The sequence below is a fragment of the Saccostrea echinata genome, unplaced genomic scaffold, assembly GCF_033153115.1.
Source record: "Saccostrea echinata isolate AGI-Se365-2 ecotype Australia unplaced genomic scaffold, CSIRO_AGI_Sech_v1 ptg000028l, whole genome shotgun sequence".
Taxonomy (NCBI): domain Eukaryota; kingdom Metazoa; phylum Mollusca; class Bivalvia; order Ostreida; family Ostreidae; genus Saccostrea; species Saccostrea echinata.
The window spans coordinates 5,325,301-5,339,282 of NW_026889777.1; the positions used below are offsets into that span (position 1 = coordinate 5,325,301).

Sequence of the window (13,982 nt, forward strand, 5' to 3'; positions counted from 1 at the left end):
AAAACTATGAAAAAATATGCAAAACAATAAATGGGATGCTGCAATTATGTCAATAATAATAAATGCATTAACATGACAAATATGTCAGAATACAGTACTAAAGTACTGAAGTGTTTTGAAAATACATGTAATACTGTTACATTCTGTAGATTGGTGGTACATTTGATTAATAAAACATGCGATCGTTCATTTTCCAAGCATCCCAAGTTGTAAAAGAAGCTGGCGTACGAATTTCTGAAAAATTAAATGATAAAAATAATTTTTAAAATGATTGGTTTTGATTTAATTTTATCAGGAAGAATACTGTTTTAATTACTTACGTGGTGGCTCGACATAAGATATTTCTGTAGGTTCCCCTCTGAAAATTGATACAAATCATGAATTCATACCTTTACATTTTTATATCGAAAAATGTGAGTTGAGCTGTGTTAAGGCTGGTATTTGTATGTAACAACACCTACCTTATTTTAAATCGCCGTTTCTTTCTACATTTCTTGGCCAATTTTTCACATAACCTTGGTATCCAGGAAAAATCCCCGTATCTGACGATAAATGTTGAGATCAGAATCAATAATCCTGCTGCAACAGCCATGGATGCGACGAACCAGGCCACGTTACGCGTGTCCTCGAAAAACGTCAAGTACCTGTCGGTGGTACTAGAGACCGCAACAGTGGTAGTGCCGGGTATCACTATAGTAACGGTCATCGTGTCTGTTTTCCCGCCTCCGTCTGTGGCTGATATGATAATGGCCTTTGTATCTCCCACCGCAAATGGGGATAAATCAGACGCAACAAAGAGTTCTCCGTTGGATTTCATTCCAAAGTATGTACCTCCAGTTGAGGTTTGGTCGATAGTGTACGTTATCTCCCCTAAAATTAATCATATAAGTGATCACATTATTCCCTTTTATTTATACAGAAGATTATTATAATTTTCTTTGTCAGATTCAAGCTTTAATTAATTTTTCAAAATTAGTTTGCTTTTTATCAACATGTATACAAAGAATTCAAATATGAACATGGAGATATAAGACACCAGGAAACTCATGGGCCACAAAGTTCACTCGAGTCACCTTTGTCTTCCTGAAACGTGAACAGGATTATAAATGAAGCACATTCGGGGTAAGCATAATTTAAAAAAAATCAATTAACAGTATATTGAGTTCAAACAACAACTTAATTTTTTTTTGGCGTTCTTGTTCTTGAATGTAAAAACTAGAATATTCCCCTACTAAACTTTGTTCATCAATTGTAGCCCAAAGAGGTTGAATCTACGTTCTACCATTTTTAAAATGAAAACCTTTGACCATTATTGTGGCTTATCCTAAACCGAGGGACCATGTTTGAGTAAACTGCTATTTTTCTTGTATATTTCCAAGAACAACCCCCCCCCCCCCCCCACCTTGCTTCTCCCAACCTTGTTCAAATTAAGAGCCATACTTTGAACAAATGCCTGTGAATTTACACTACATAAGGAAACTTTCACGAAAGTTTTGACTTGTTTTTTAGCTCACCTGAGCTAAAAGCTCAAGTGATCTTTTCTGATCACCCTTTGTCCGTCGTCCGTCCGTCTGTCATATTTTTACATTTTCAAATTATTCTCAAGAACCACTGGGCCGATTTTAGCCAAACTTGGTAAAAAGCATCCTTGGGTAAAGATAAGTTTAAATTGTTAAAATGAAGAGCCAACTTCCAAGGGGATATGATCAAGAAAAGACAAAAAAGGGTGGATCATTAAAAAATCTTATTCTAAAGAACCACTGGGACAGAAAAGCTGAATCCTATGTAGAAACACCCTGGGGGTAGTGTAGATTCTATATTGTTCGAGTCATGACCCCCGGGGTATCGCGGGGCAACAATAGGGAATCCAAGTTTTACAATGAAATGTGTAGAAAAAATCTTTAAAAATCTTCTTCTCAACAACCACTGGGCCAGAAAAGCTGAAACCTATGTGGAAGCATCCTTCATTAGTTTAGCTTCTAAATTGTTCAAATCAAGACCCCCGGGGTAGGGCGGGGAATCCAATTTTTATATTGAAATATGTAGAAAAATCTTTAAAAATCTGCTTCTCAAGAACCACTGGGCCAGAAAAGCTGAAACTTTAGTGGAAGCATCCTGAGGTAGTGCAGATTCTTAAATTTTCAAGTCATGACCCAGGGGGTAGGGTGGGGCCACAATAGGTATTACAATGGGGGAAATCAGGTGAAGAACAGCAAAGCCATAGTTACTCAGGTGAGCGTTGTGGCCCATGGGCCTCTTGTTGAAAGATTTCTTACCTCAGTTTTGTTTTGCATTTAAAACAGTTCAGAAGAAACTGTACCTAATGTTTAGTCGCCCGCAAGATGCAGTGAGCTCACCTGAGCGTTCGCTCTAGAGTCGCGGAGTGAGGAGTTGATCCTTACGTCGCGGGTTCGAATCCCACTTTTGGACCTGGAGACCGGTCCTTCGGATGAGACCGTATAAACCGAATGTCCCATGTCGCACTAGGTGCTGGCACGAAAAAGATCCCTCACTGCTCAATGGCCCTGAGTGCCAAGTATAGGTCAAAATTTGCAGCTCCCCACCGGCAAGTGGTGGTGTCTCCATATGAGTGAAAATTCTCGAGAGGGACGTTAAACAATAAACAAACAAAAAACCTAATGTTTACATCAAACTTAATACACTAATACAAATTGGTGAAAGCTATTCAACAGCGTCATAATTTTTTTATGTTCTTGACCTTCCTTTTGACTTTGACCTTCTCATTACCTTGAACGTCACTCTTGAATCTTGTCTGACAAGTATTTTCACCCCTTAAGTCCTGGTCATCAGTGGGCAAATTAATTCTACTTTACTCAAGGATTCTATGGAAAATTTGCTGAAAATGACCAGGTGGAGTTTGAAAATGAAATAAAAAATTATAGACAACAGAGAAGAGACAGATGCTGGACAATCTTAATCAGAAAAGATCACCTTAGCCTTCCGAAGAGTGAGAAAACCTGGTCTAAAAATTTTCGACACAAGGTATAGCAATAAGTAGCATTAGACCTGCCCTCTATTGAATTTCATTTAAAACTAATACCAAAGCTGCCTATATCTCCATCTGTTGCTGGTAGGGCAGCAATAACTGTTCCGACACTTGAAGTTGACGGCACAAAAAAGGAGTAGGCGCTGCTAGCGAATGTAGGATTGTTGTCGTTGATGTTGTTGATATTGACCACAAGAGTAGCAGTGTCGGTGAGACTTCCGTCGGAAGCAGTGACGGTACAAGTCACACTAGCAGGAAGTCCGGAGTCTATATCGTACTGACTGGTGAAAGTTAACGCTCCTGATGAAGGATTCATGGTGAATTGTGGACAGTCTTGCGTATATGTAGTTGCTTCACCCTCGGGATCTGTTACAAAGAATGCTGGAGTTCCGATTGAATCACCTGCCTGTGAATTGATTAAAACAATGATACTTTTAATGAATTATAGCAAATTTTCACAGAAGCTAGTGTATCATAGAAATGTGTTTCACTTTCCTTTTTTTCATTTTTTTTATTATTATTGTAACTTGCATCAATATCAAATAGTGAATTAATTTGACTAAATATATGCTTTTGTCACAAAACTTACACCTCCTTCGTTTCCTGTTATGGAGTACGCTGACCGCGAGAAAGATGGCGCCTCGTTCAAATTGGAGATGTCAATTGTAAGAGTAGCGCTTGCTGAAGCTTTCCCGTCGGAAACATAAGCCGTTAAGTAAAACGTCTTTGAAGTGATAGTTTCGTAATTGATGTTGGTTGAAGTAGTCTTCACAACGCCCGCTAAAATAAATTTTATTTTATTTTATTAAGTACTCATTATACTAATTATACTGAATTATAATTTGTAATAAGACCATTATATGTCATTTATTATTCTTCTGATTTAAGAATAACTAAATATTCAATGCTACGTCTTAAAAAAGTATATCTTTTTTGTTTATGAGAGAGAAGTGTCCCTTCTCAAAAAATCAACTAATACAGTAACTAATAGAAATATAACTGTCAAGAAATGATAGTTTCTTTCATTTTTCTTTAAATTGCACATCGATTTTTGTCATTATTGGGAGTTGAACTATGTTCAATCTCCCTTGGCTTTCTTTGTGCAGTAATTTGTATTGATGCAAAGAAGATTTTCAAAGAATTAATGACTTCACTAACAGTCTATTATAATCAATAGAGCCCCGCCCTAGCACCAGAACCCCTGACCCTGGGGTCATGAATTTCACAATTTTGGAAGAGGCACTCTTGCTCATCATAACTATGTACTTAGTTACTTTATTTAATACCCAGGAGCAGAGAAGAAGATTTTCAAAGAATTAATGCATTTTCACTATACAATCAATAGAGCCCCGCCCTAACACCAGAACCCCTGACCCTGGGGTCATGAATTTCACAATTTTGGAAGAGGCACTCTTGCTCATCATAACTATGTACTTAGTTACTTTATTTAATACCCAGGAGCAGAGAAGAAGATTTTCAAAGAATTAATGCATTTTCACTATACAATCAATAGAGCCCCGCCCTAACACCAGGACCCCTGACACTGGGGCCGGGCCATAAAATTCAATTTTGGAAGAAGCACTCTTGCTCTTCATAACTATGTACTTAGTTTATTTGATACCCGGGAGCAGAGAAGAAGATTTTCAAAGAAATAATGTACTTTCATTATATAATCTATATAGCCCCGCCCTAGCACCAGAACCCCTGACCCTGGGGCAATGAAATTCACAAATTCAGAGGGCTCAATGCTTATTACAATCATGCCAACAGTTTGTCTGCTCGATGTCCAGGAGTAAAGAAGAAGATTTTTAAAGATTCAATTAATTTTGGTGGTTTTAGCCCCATCCCTCAGGCCCCAGGGGGGGCAGGGACCATGAAAGTCACAATATTTGTTCCCCTTTACCCATAGATGCTTTATATTAAATTTGGTTTAAATTGGTTAAGCGGTTTCAGAGAAGAAGCTAAATATGTTCAAATGTTAACACACGTCGCACGACGACGGACAGAACGGATAGCAATAGGTCACCTGAGTGACTCAGGTGACCTAAAAATAGAGAAGGCAAGGTTTTAATTTTTGTATAAAAATATTTTAAGGCAAACTACAAAATATAATACTTTAGTGAAAAAAAAAACTGAGGAAACGTACAACTGTCTACGGTAAAATAGGTCGATCCACCAGAGCTAACCGAATACGTCCATGTATGACTGTCAAGACTGTTGACGTCAGACTTTTCTAGAGTGTAGAGAGTGCTCAATTGGGCTGTGTTTTCTGCTACTACTATGCTAGAGGGTAGATTGGTTATATTTGGCGCTGTATTGATATCTGGAATGAAAATTGAACAAATAAGTCTTTGCGAATTTAACATGATAATCAAAACTAAAACCATAAACAAGTTTTCAAAACTATATACATGTATACATATTTTTTAATCAACAGAAAGGATTAAATCAGGGTTTTTTTCTATATTAATTTTTAGCTCCACTGGTCAGAGACCAGAAGAGCTTATGCGATAAGTGTCCGTCCATCTGTATAGCTGTCTGTTTGTCTGTAAACAATTTTTAAAACGCTACTCCTCCTACAGTTTTAGTTCGATTTCAATATAACTTGGTACACAAGTAGATTACACTAAGATACATTAGTCTATTTATCGGTTTTTGATTTCAATGAATGATGTTGCCGTAGTAACTAAAAAAAAGAAATTTCTGGGAAATTCTTTCAAACGCCACTCCTCCTACGGTATTACATGTAGTTTAATTTCAATATAACTTAGTACACAAGTAGACAACACTAAGATACATAATTCTGTGTATCGGTTTTGGATTTCAATGAAGGGTGTTGCCAAAGTTACTAAAATTAGAAATTTATGTGAACATGTTTTAAAATCTACTCCTCATACATTTTAAGTTCGATTACAGTATAACCTGGTACACAAGTAGACTACACTTAGATACATAATTCTGTTTATCAGTTTTTGGATTTGAATAAAATCTAAATCCTCCTTATTTGATTTATTAAACAGTGTTGCCATGGTTACAAAAAATAGAAATTTCTGTGAAATTCTTTTAAAATGTTACTCCTCCTACAGTTTCAGTCCAATTTCATTATAGCTTGGTTAACAAGTAAACATTAAGATTCATAATCCTTTATATCGGTTTTTGATTTCGTTGAAGTGTTGCCTTGGTTACTAAAATAGAAATTTCTGTGAACTTCTTTCAAAATGTTACTTCCACTACAGTTTTTATGCAATTGCAATTAAGCTTGACTCAGAAAGATAATAAACCAAGGATCATTATTTTATTTATTGCTGTTGCCATAGTTTCAAGTCTAAGTGCTACTTTCTCTACTTTGGTTCAGCAAAATCCAGTAGAGCTACAGTCTCATCAGAGGCTTCTGGTTTCTTTCCATAAAGCCCTATTTATTTCAAGATTACTATTTTAAAATACAATTGAAAGAAAGTCAAGAAGGTCAATCAAAATTTTCACAAAAATTCCAAACCTGATATTTTGACTGTAAGACTTCTTGGCCCAACCAAGGTATTGCCGTCGTAAACAAAGATAAACAAATCGTACGCTGTCTCCATCAGACTGGCCAAGCTGCTGTCCACAAGAATACCTCCAGCTTAACAAAAATAAGCAAAAATCTCCAAAAAACAATAAATATAACCATAGTCAACAATGGCATTATTCTCATCTGACATGATTTATATTTCTTAAGAAGCTAATTATCTATTGTAGTGTTGACAGTCTTCTTTGCTGCAGATATATTTTCGCTTTTTCATTACAGAAGAAATTTGTGAAAATTTAATACACTGCGATGAAATTTACATAGTTTTTACTAGTATACAACGACTACATACAGTCATATATTTTAAATGGGCATGCAGGAGTACAGGTCATGTTATAATAAAGTTGGTCATTCTCCGGGTCAGTAGAGGTCACTGTAAATATATTAGTACCAATAGCTGTTGTGGATCCCGGAATTTCAATCGAATTTAATCCTGAAAAAGACAAAGTGACATTATTTTGTCTACAATATAATCAATTTATTCTCATCACTTCAATTAAGAATAAAGTTTTAATAATAGTTCTTGATTCATTTTTTTTACAATTATCCCTAACCTTAAAACTCCCTTTTTCATGATTTCTACCTCAATTAAAAATATACAAGATTTTATGTTCCCTCTTGGCTTTAAGGTGAAAGACATGTTCACTTGTGAAGAATTTCTGATTACCTATCTCATAAGAAGTTAAAGGGGTAAATTGAGAGTGAAGGATGATAACTGCAGATACATTTGCAAATTATCCATTTTGCTATTTATTTTCAATCATTTTAATTATTTTTTAAATGATTTTACCAGAAAAAGGTTAGTTATACAGAAGATAAGATCTTCCAACAGGTCTTCCAACAATCTATTGAAATTCCAACGGGTACCAATTGCGCCCTGTTATTAGCAGACCTATTTTTGTATTCATTGTTCAAAATCTTGTACGTGTAAACAAGAAAACATTTGCTGTGGCCTTCAACTCGACATTTAGATATATCGACGACGTATTGTCAATTAACAATGGTTATTTCCATTCGTATGTCGATACGATGTATCCCAGTGAGCTTGAAATAAAAGACACCACAGAGTCTGACACATCTGTTTCATATTTGGATATTTTACTAGAAAAATGACGTTAATGGTTATCTAACAACCAAGCTTTATGATAAACGTGATGACTTTATAACTATTCAATCGTCAACTTCCCTTACTTATGCAGCAGTATCGCCTGCATATGGGGTTTATATCTCTCAGTTGATTCGATACGCAAAAGCACGATCTACCTATGAACAATTTCTAAAACGAGGTGAGTTATTGACAAGTTGATGAAACAAGAATATCAGCAGTCTCGTTTAAAGTCGTTATTTCGTAAGTTCTATGGTCGAAACAATGACCTTGTCAGTAAATACAATTTATCATTAAGTCAAATGCTGACTGACTTTTTTCATATTAATTGTTATGCCATTCCTTGCACACTGAATTGTCGACGGATTTTTCCGTTATTACCCGATCATGACAAGGAGCAAACGGCGGATGCGACTGGTCGGCAGGGGATGCTCACTCCTCCATGGCACCTGATCCCTCCTCTGATGTTTTTGGAGGTCCGTGTTTGCTCTGCTCCAAAATTAGTATTGTTTAATGGACTTCTGAACTTGAATACTGTTCGTTATCTCCATACATTTCATTATAATTGGTTGTTCAGCTCTAGTAGGAATTTTTGTCGTAGGCGGTTGTTTGCTTGGACACTACCAGGAGGTTAAGCTATAGTAGATCGTTAAACATACAATATACTTACAAAATAGGGAGGTTTGTTAAAGTCGATTGTTAGCTATCGTTAAACAAGTATGTAGGTTGTTTAAGCTATTTATTAACCAGTAGGTAGGTTCGCTATAGTTGATTACCTATCAATCAACAACTAGAAAGGTTCACAATAGTTTAATGTAGTTAGTTATACAGATCCACTCACCAGTCTTTAGGTTTGTTATAGTTGGCTGTTGGTTCCTAGTGACGAATACGGTAAACGTTTCAGAGACCGTGACTTTAGAGTCGTCACAGTCGATTTGGATATCGTACTGACGAGTCGTGTCGTAATCAAGGGCGGCGTTTGCTCTCAAATAAACGGCATAATCTATTTGAAGCAGGGAAAAAATACTGAAAATGATTTTTAATCGTAAATTTATTTTAATAAGTAGATATAATATGCCATATCATTTGGATCAATCTTAAGGAACGTGCTGATTGTTCATCTGTCCATAAAGTATAATATATTCTTTTGTAACATTAAAAAGTGTGAAAAAAAGCCGTGAATTCTTCAGATTTTTACCAGAGGTTCCAGTAACATATCGCAGATACAAATCTTCGAATGGCGGATTGATATTGTTAATGGTATTAATGGTACACGTGATCGTGTCAGCCAATGAAGCATCAGTAACTGTAAGGATTTTCAACTAAGTCTCCACGTCGATGTCTTCACTAACAGTTGTAGTAGCTGGGAGATTCTGAAACACTGGTGGCTAAAAGAAATTTTAAGAGTTGCCATGAAATATAACTAAATGAACATATATAAAATTTGCATATTCAATGTTGAAGAAAATGTTGAACGTACATAATTGGTAACCGTTAGTTTGAAAGCATGCGTGACAGTGTTCCCACACAGGTCTGTTGCGGTAAATGTAAGGTCTGTGTGGCCAACTGGCAACTGACCAGTCGTCGTCAAGGCACCTTTAAGTCATAATGAAAACAGTACATTCTCTAAATACACATATTTAGAAAAGAAAGAAAAATGCTTTTGAAATCCGAAAGAACATATCCAAGAACAGGAGAGGAAATTAATGATCTTAATACACTGGTCTGTTTACCTGAAACGTTGTTGTAACTGAACACGCCGGCGTTGGGAGCCGGAGTCGTGTCAGTCCACTGTAAGTTAAGGGTGTCTAATGTATCAGCGTCTGTAGCAAGCACTATGGCAATTACTGCACCAATGGCCGTGTCGTCAGTAAAGGACGAAGACGTTGGTGAAGCCCCGAAGCTAGGTGTGTTTCCTTAAAAAAGCACATACAAAATTCTTTGCTGACAGCTTTATTTTGCATATTTTAGTAAATGACCAACAATCGTTTAGAACATAAAAACTTAAGTAACCAGTATACATGTTCTAGTAGTGGGCTATTCAAGAGGTTCTCAAATACATAATTAGCTCTTTTCTCTTACCTGTCTTATGACAATTAAAATGAATCGTAAAACACGCAAAAATAATACCATCGTCATGTTTTCTTCGTGGATAAACCTTTAAGTAAGTTATTACTCTTCATTTATTTGTAAAAAACATTTTTTTTTATTTTATTAACAGGGCCATTGAATGGATAACGTACCAGGTACCAAATCCGCCAAAATGCTGAACTCCACGTTACTTTCTGCATGCTGAGTAAAGGAGGCAGCCGTTACTACACTGTTAACGGTGGATGCTGCGGTGTCGGAATAAATTACATCTTCATCGTCGGATCTTGCCCCATTATTAGTCTTATGAAACATTGGGATTGTTCCGGCCGAAGATTTGCTAAATCAAGAATAACAAGTCAGTCAAAGAAATATATATTTACAAGTAATTGCTCTTAAAAATATTTATTTCATTACATGAAAAGTAAAAAATTTCAATTATTATCTTACAATCCTATGTAGTCTCCTGAAAGTACTGGTATTTGTGATGAAGAATCGATAGCTACTGTTTTCAGCGTGTTTGTATCTTCAAATGCAAGATAAGAAAGGAAAGATAAGATAAAAAAGACGAGTGATCACTAAACTGTATGGTTATGTACATGCATATGTATTTAAGAAAAGAACAGATGTCTCCCCTTATCCGATGACATCCTGTCCATCAATCAAGGTCATGACATGCCTTTGAATTAATATACACGCAATCAATGATAATAATTATCGATATAATGACAAACCTTTTCCTTAAATCTTTAACAATGGTTTCTTTTATAAATCTTTGCTTTAAAAAGTCAAACATTTCAAATGTTTTTGCTGAGTAGTATAGAAATAAGATGTTGGACCGCTCTTTAAAATTTTGAAGTTGGTGAAACGTTGGACCGCGTTTTTTACGTCACACTTGATAAATTTTGCATTCAAGAAGGATAATTCAACTTCTATTTAATTTGCAATCGTTTCATATCACAGCTACGGAATTGACCAATTTAAGTCCGTATTGATAGTAATTAAATTTATATTATACATTTATTGCCGTTAGACCTAAGGCAAACAGTTTGGTTCGAGGGGTCGACAAAACGCATTTTGCCCGAGAACACAGTCAATAAATATTTTGTTATACTTTATACTTATTTATTTATTTATTTATTTATTTATTTATTTTTGTTATACATGTATCTTTTGCGGCTGGCTTCCATACCAACGAATGCAAATAATATTTAGCTAATCCCGCCCACAGTGTGACGTAAGTGGTCCAATATCTCACTCTGCGGTCAAACATCGATTTTTTATGACTGCTCAGTTAAACATAAGGAATGTTATACTTTTTAGTAAACATTTATATAGGAACTAATTTTTAAACGTATAACAAAAAACTTTTGTCATACACATACGTTGATTTCAATCATTTTTCATCGTCGATCAACCTTAAATTTTTTATTGATAAATGTTATTGTGTATTAAATACTTTTTCCTTAATTTATTTATAAGGACTTTGAGAAATATTTAAAACTCTCTTGGAACGGTTTTTCCTTGAACAGTCCTTTTTATATTCATAGTAATACCCAATAATATAACCTTATCAGGATCCGGTTGCACGAACGTTAGTTAAATATAACTGGCCGTTAACTTTACGTTAACGCGACGTTAAATTTAACGGCGAGTTAAATTGGTTGCACGAAAGTTAACTGACAGTTAAAGCTTAATTAATTTTCTGATTTAACTAACAGATTTAACTGAGGTAACCTAGGTACATTAAATATTTAATTAAACATTAAAAATCAAGATGGCGGATTTGTTATTATTTGGGAACTTGTTTGCTGTGAAGAAAGAGAGAAAATACAGAGAGAGAATAGAAATGTCCGACTTGAGTGACACTCAAACCCGACCCCGGTTTCGATTTAGACGAGATTCGCTTACTTATATTTCGAATATGCTGCGAAATGATCTGCAAAGAGCAACAAAGCGAAGTCAGTCCATATCTGTGGAAATGCAGGTACTTTTTTCTCTGGGTACACATACATGAATTGTCATTACCACGATTATATTTAAACTGAACATTTAAACGATCATCATGTTACTACAGTATAGCCTCAGACCAGTTACTTGAAAGAGTTTGTCCAACGCCAAAATAAATTTTAGACATATAACATAAACATGTTATGAAACTTTTTTTTTTTTTTGCTTGCCAAACTTTCTTTCAGAAAGACGATCATAGTTCTCCGTAACTGAATATGACTTAGAAACTACATATTTAATAAAAAATATTGCAAAGTTTTATATAAAACGTTTTATTACATGTAGTGTCAATGTAAAACCTCATATTTAAAGTATGTAAAAGCAAAATATTAAAAGATAACGTTTCATTGTTATTACTGCAAGTACCGAAAATCTTTAATTACACATAATATTAGTGTAAAAATCAAATGAATGAACTATTTTTAACAATGTAAAGATGAAAATTTAAAGTAAAAAATCTAAACAAATTAACGCTCATAAAAAAGACGTCACTTTGATTATGGCGTCATTAATTTATGCAAGAATTCTGACAGCGGCGTAACCATGTGCCCTCTTTATATCCTCTTGAAACACATTTAAAATTCAACAGAAAAAATTAATAAACAGTACAAAATCCTTGTAGGTTATGCTGGCGCTTCGTTTTTATGCCTCTGGGAGTTTTATGGAGGTGATAGGAGATACTATGGGGTTTGATAAGAGTACAGTTAGCAGAGCTGTCAATCGTGTTACTGATGCACTCCTTGCAAATAAAGACAGATTTATAAAGTGGCTCAGTCAAGAGGAAATTGCTAGTCTAGATCAAAACAAAATTTCTTTACAAGAGGAGGATTTCCAGGAGTTATCGGTTGTGTCGATGGAACACATGTTCGAATACAAGCGCCGACGGAAGATGAGGCCGTATTTGTTAACAGAAAGGGGTATCATTCCATCAATGTACAGGCCATTTGTGACCACGAAGGTACATGCATGTTGTACAGTGTAGTATTTTATCATACATTGATCCTATTTTTATACTTTAAAAACAATAATTCTTCGACAGTGTGACTATTTTCTTTCAGCTTCTAGAGCACAAGATCTGAGAAGGACTCCCTCTCACCCCCACCCCCCAAAAAAAACAACAACCTATGTTTGTTTTTTTAAAAAGCAAGGTAAAAAAATTCTGATATATGCCAAGATATCCTGTCTAAATTAACTAATATCCTAAACCTTACTAAACAAATTATATAGTTTTTTTTTTTTTTTTTTAAAGAAAACCATTAAGCATATATAATTATGATATGGACCATGCACCCTTCCCGAAATTAAAAGAGATGCGTTTAAGTGAAATCCTCGAAAAAAAAATTGATACCCATCCCTCAGAAACTGTTAACATCAATTGCTTCCCCCCATTCTAAGATGACTATCAGAGATTAGCGTAAACTAAACTTGAATATTTTTTTTATCTAAATCTAGAGCTATGATGATTTCTTAGCATTTTATTTACCATAGAAAATTTTGAACTTTGGTTGAAAGCATATTTTATACAATGCATTTTATATACATGCAGGAAAATTTATAAACATTGATGCACGGTGGCCTGGTAGTACCCACGATAGCCACATTTTTCGGACGTCCGAGGTCAGCATTTTCTTGGAAGGAAACCATCGTGGCGTTGAGGACGGCTATCTTCTTGGTGATAGCGGCTACGCTTGTTCCAGGTTTCTCATTACCCCGTACCTCCACCCTGCGAACCCTTCCGAGGAAGCCTTTAATGCAGCCCATTGTCGCACACGAAACACCATTGAGCGAGTTTTTGGATGGTGGAAAAGAAGGTTCCATGTCCTACACAGTGAAATTAAAATGAAGCCTGCAAAAGTCTGCAGAATAATTGGCGCATGTGCAATTCTGCATAATATTGCATTGTCTCTAAAGGAGGAAATGGAGGACGATGATGCACAAGATGACAACCCCGCAGCTCATTTGACTTATTGTGGACCTGAGGATGGAAGGGCTATCAGAAACTTTATCACCAGAACCTATTTCTAAATTGAATCAACAGAAATGAATTTTTGAATAAAAACTTTTATATGTTAATGATATGATAATACAATGTATGATGTTTAAACACAGTAATATGCATGCTATTTTATTCATCAGTAATTGCTTGTAGAGCTAGGAAAGCATTTTCATTCTGAGAGACAGTCTGCTTCAGGCATTCAATCTGCAAC

The 13,982-nt window shown here is 35.3% G+C and overlaps 2 pseudogenes; one reads left to right on the top strand and one right to left on the bottom strand.

The window, feature by feature from the left end:
- Positions 1-312: 312 nt before the first annotated feature.
- Positions 313-13,982, bottom strand: part of LOC133193933 (protocadherin Fat 3-like) — a 43,008-nt pseudogene continuing 29,338 nt past the window's right edge.
- LOC133193656 (putative nuclease HARBI1) lies at positions 12,401-13,835 on the top strand (annotated as a pseudogene).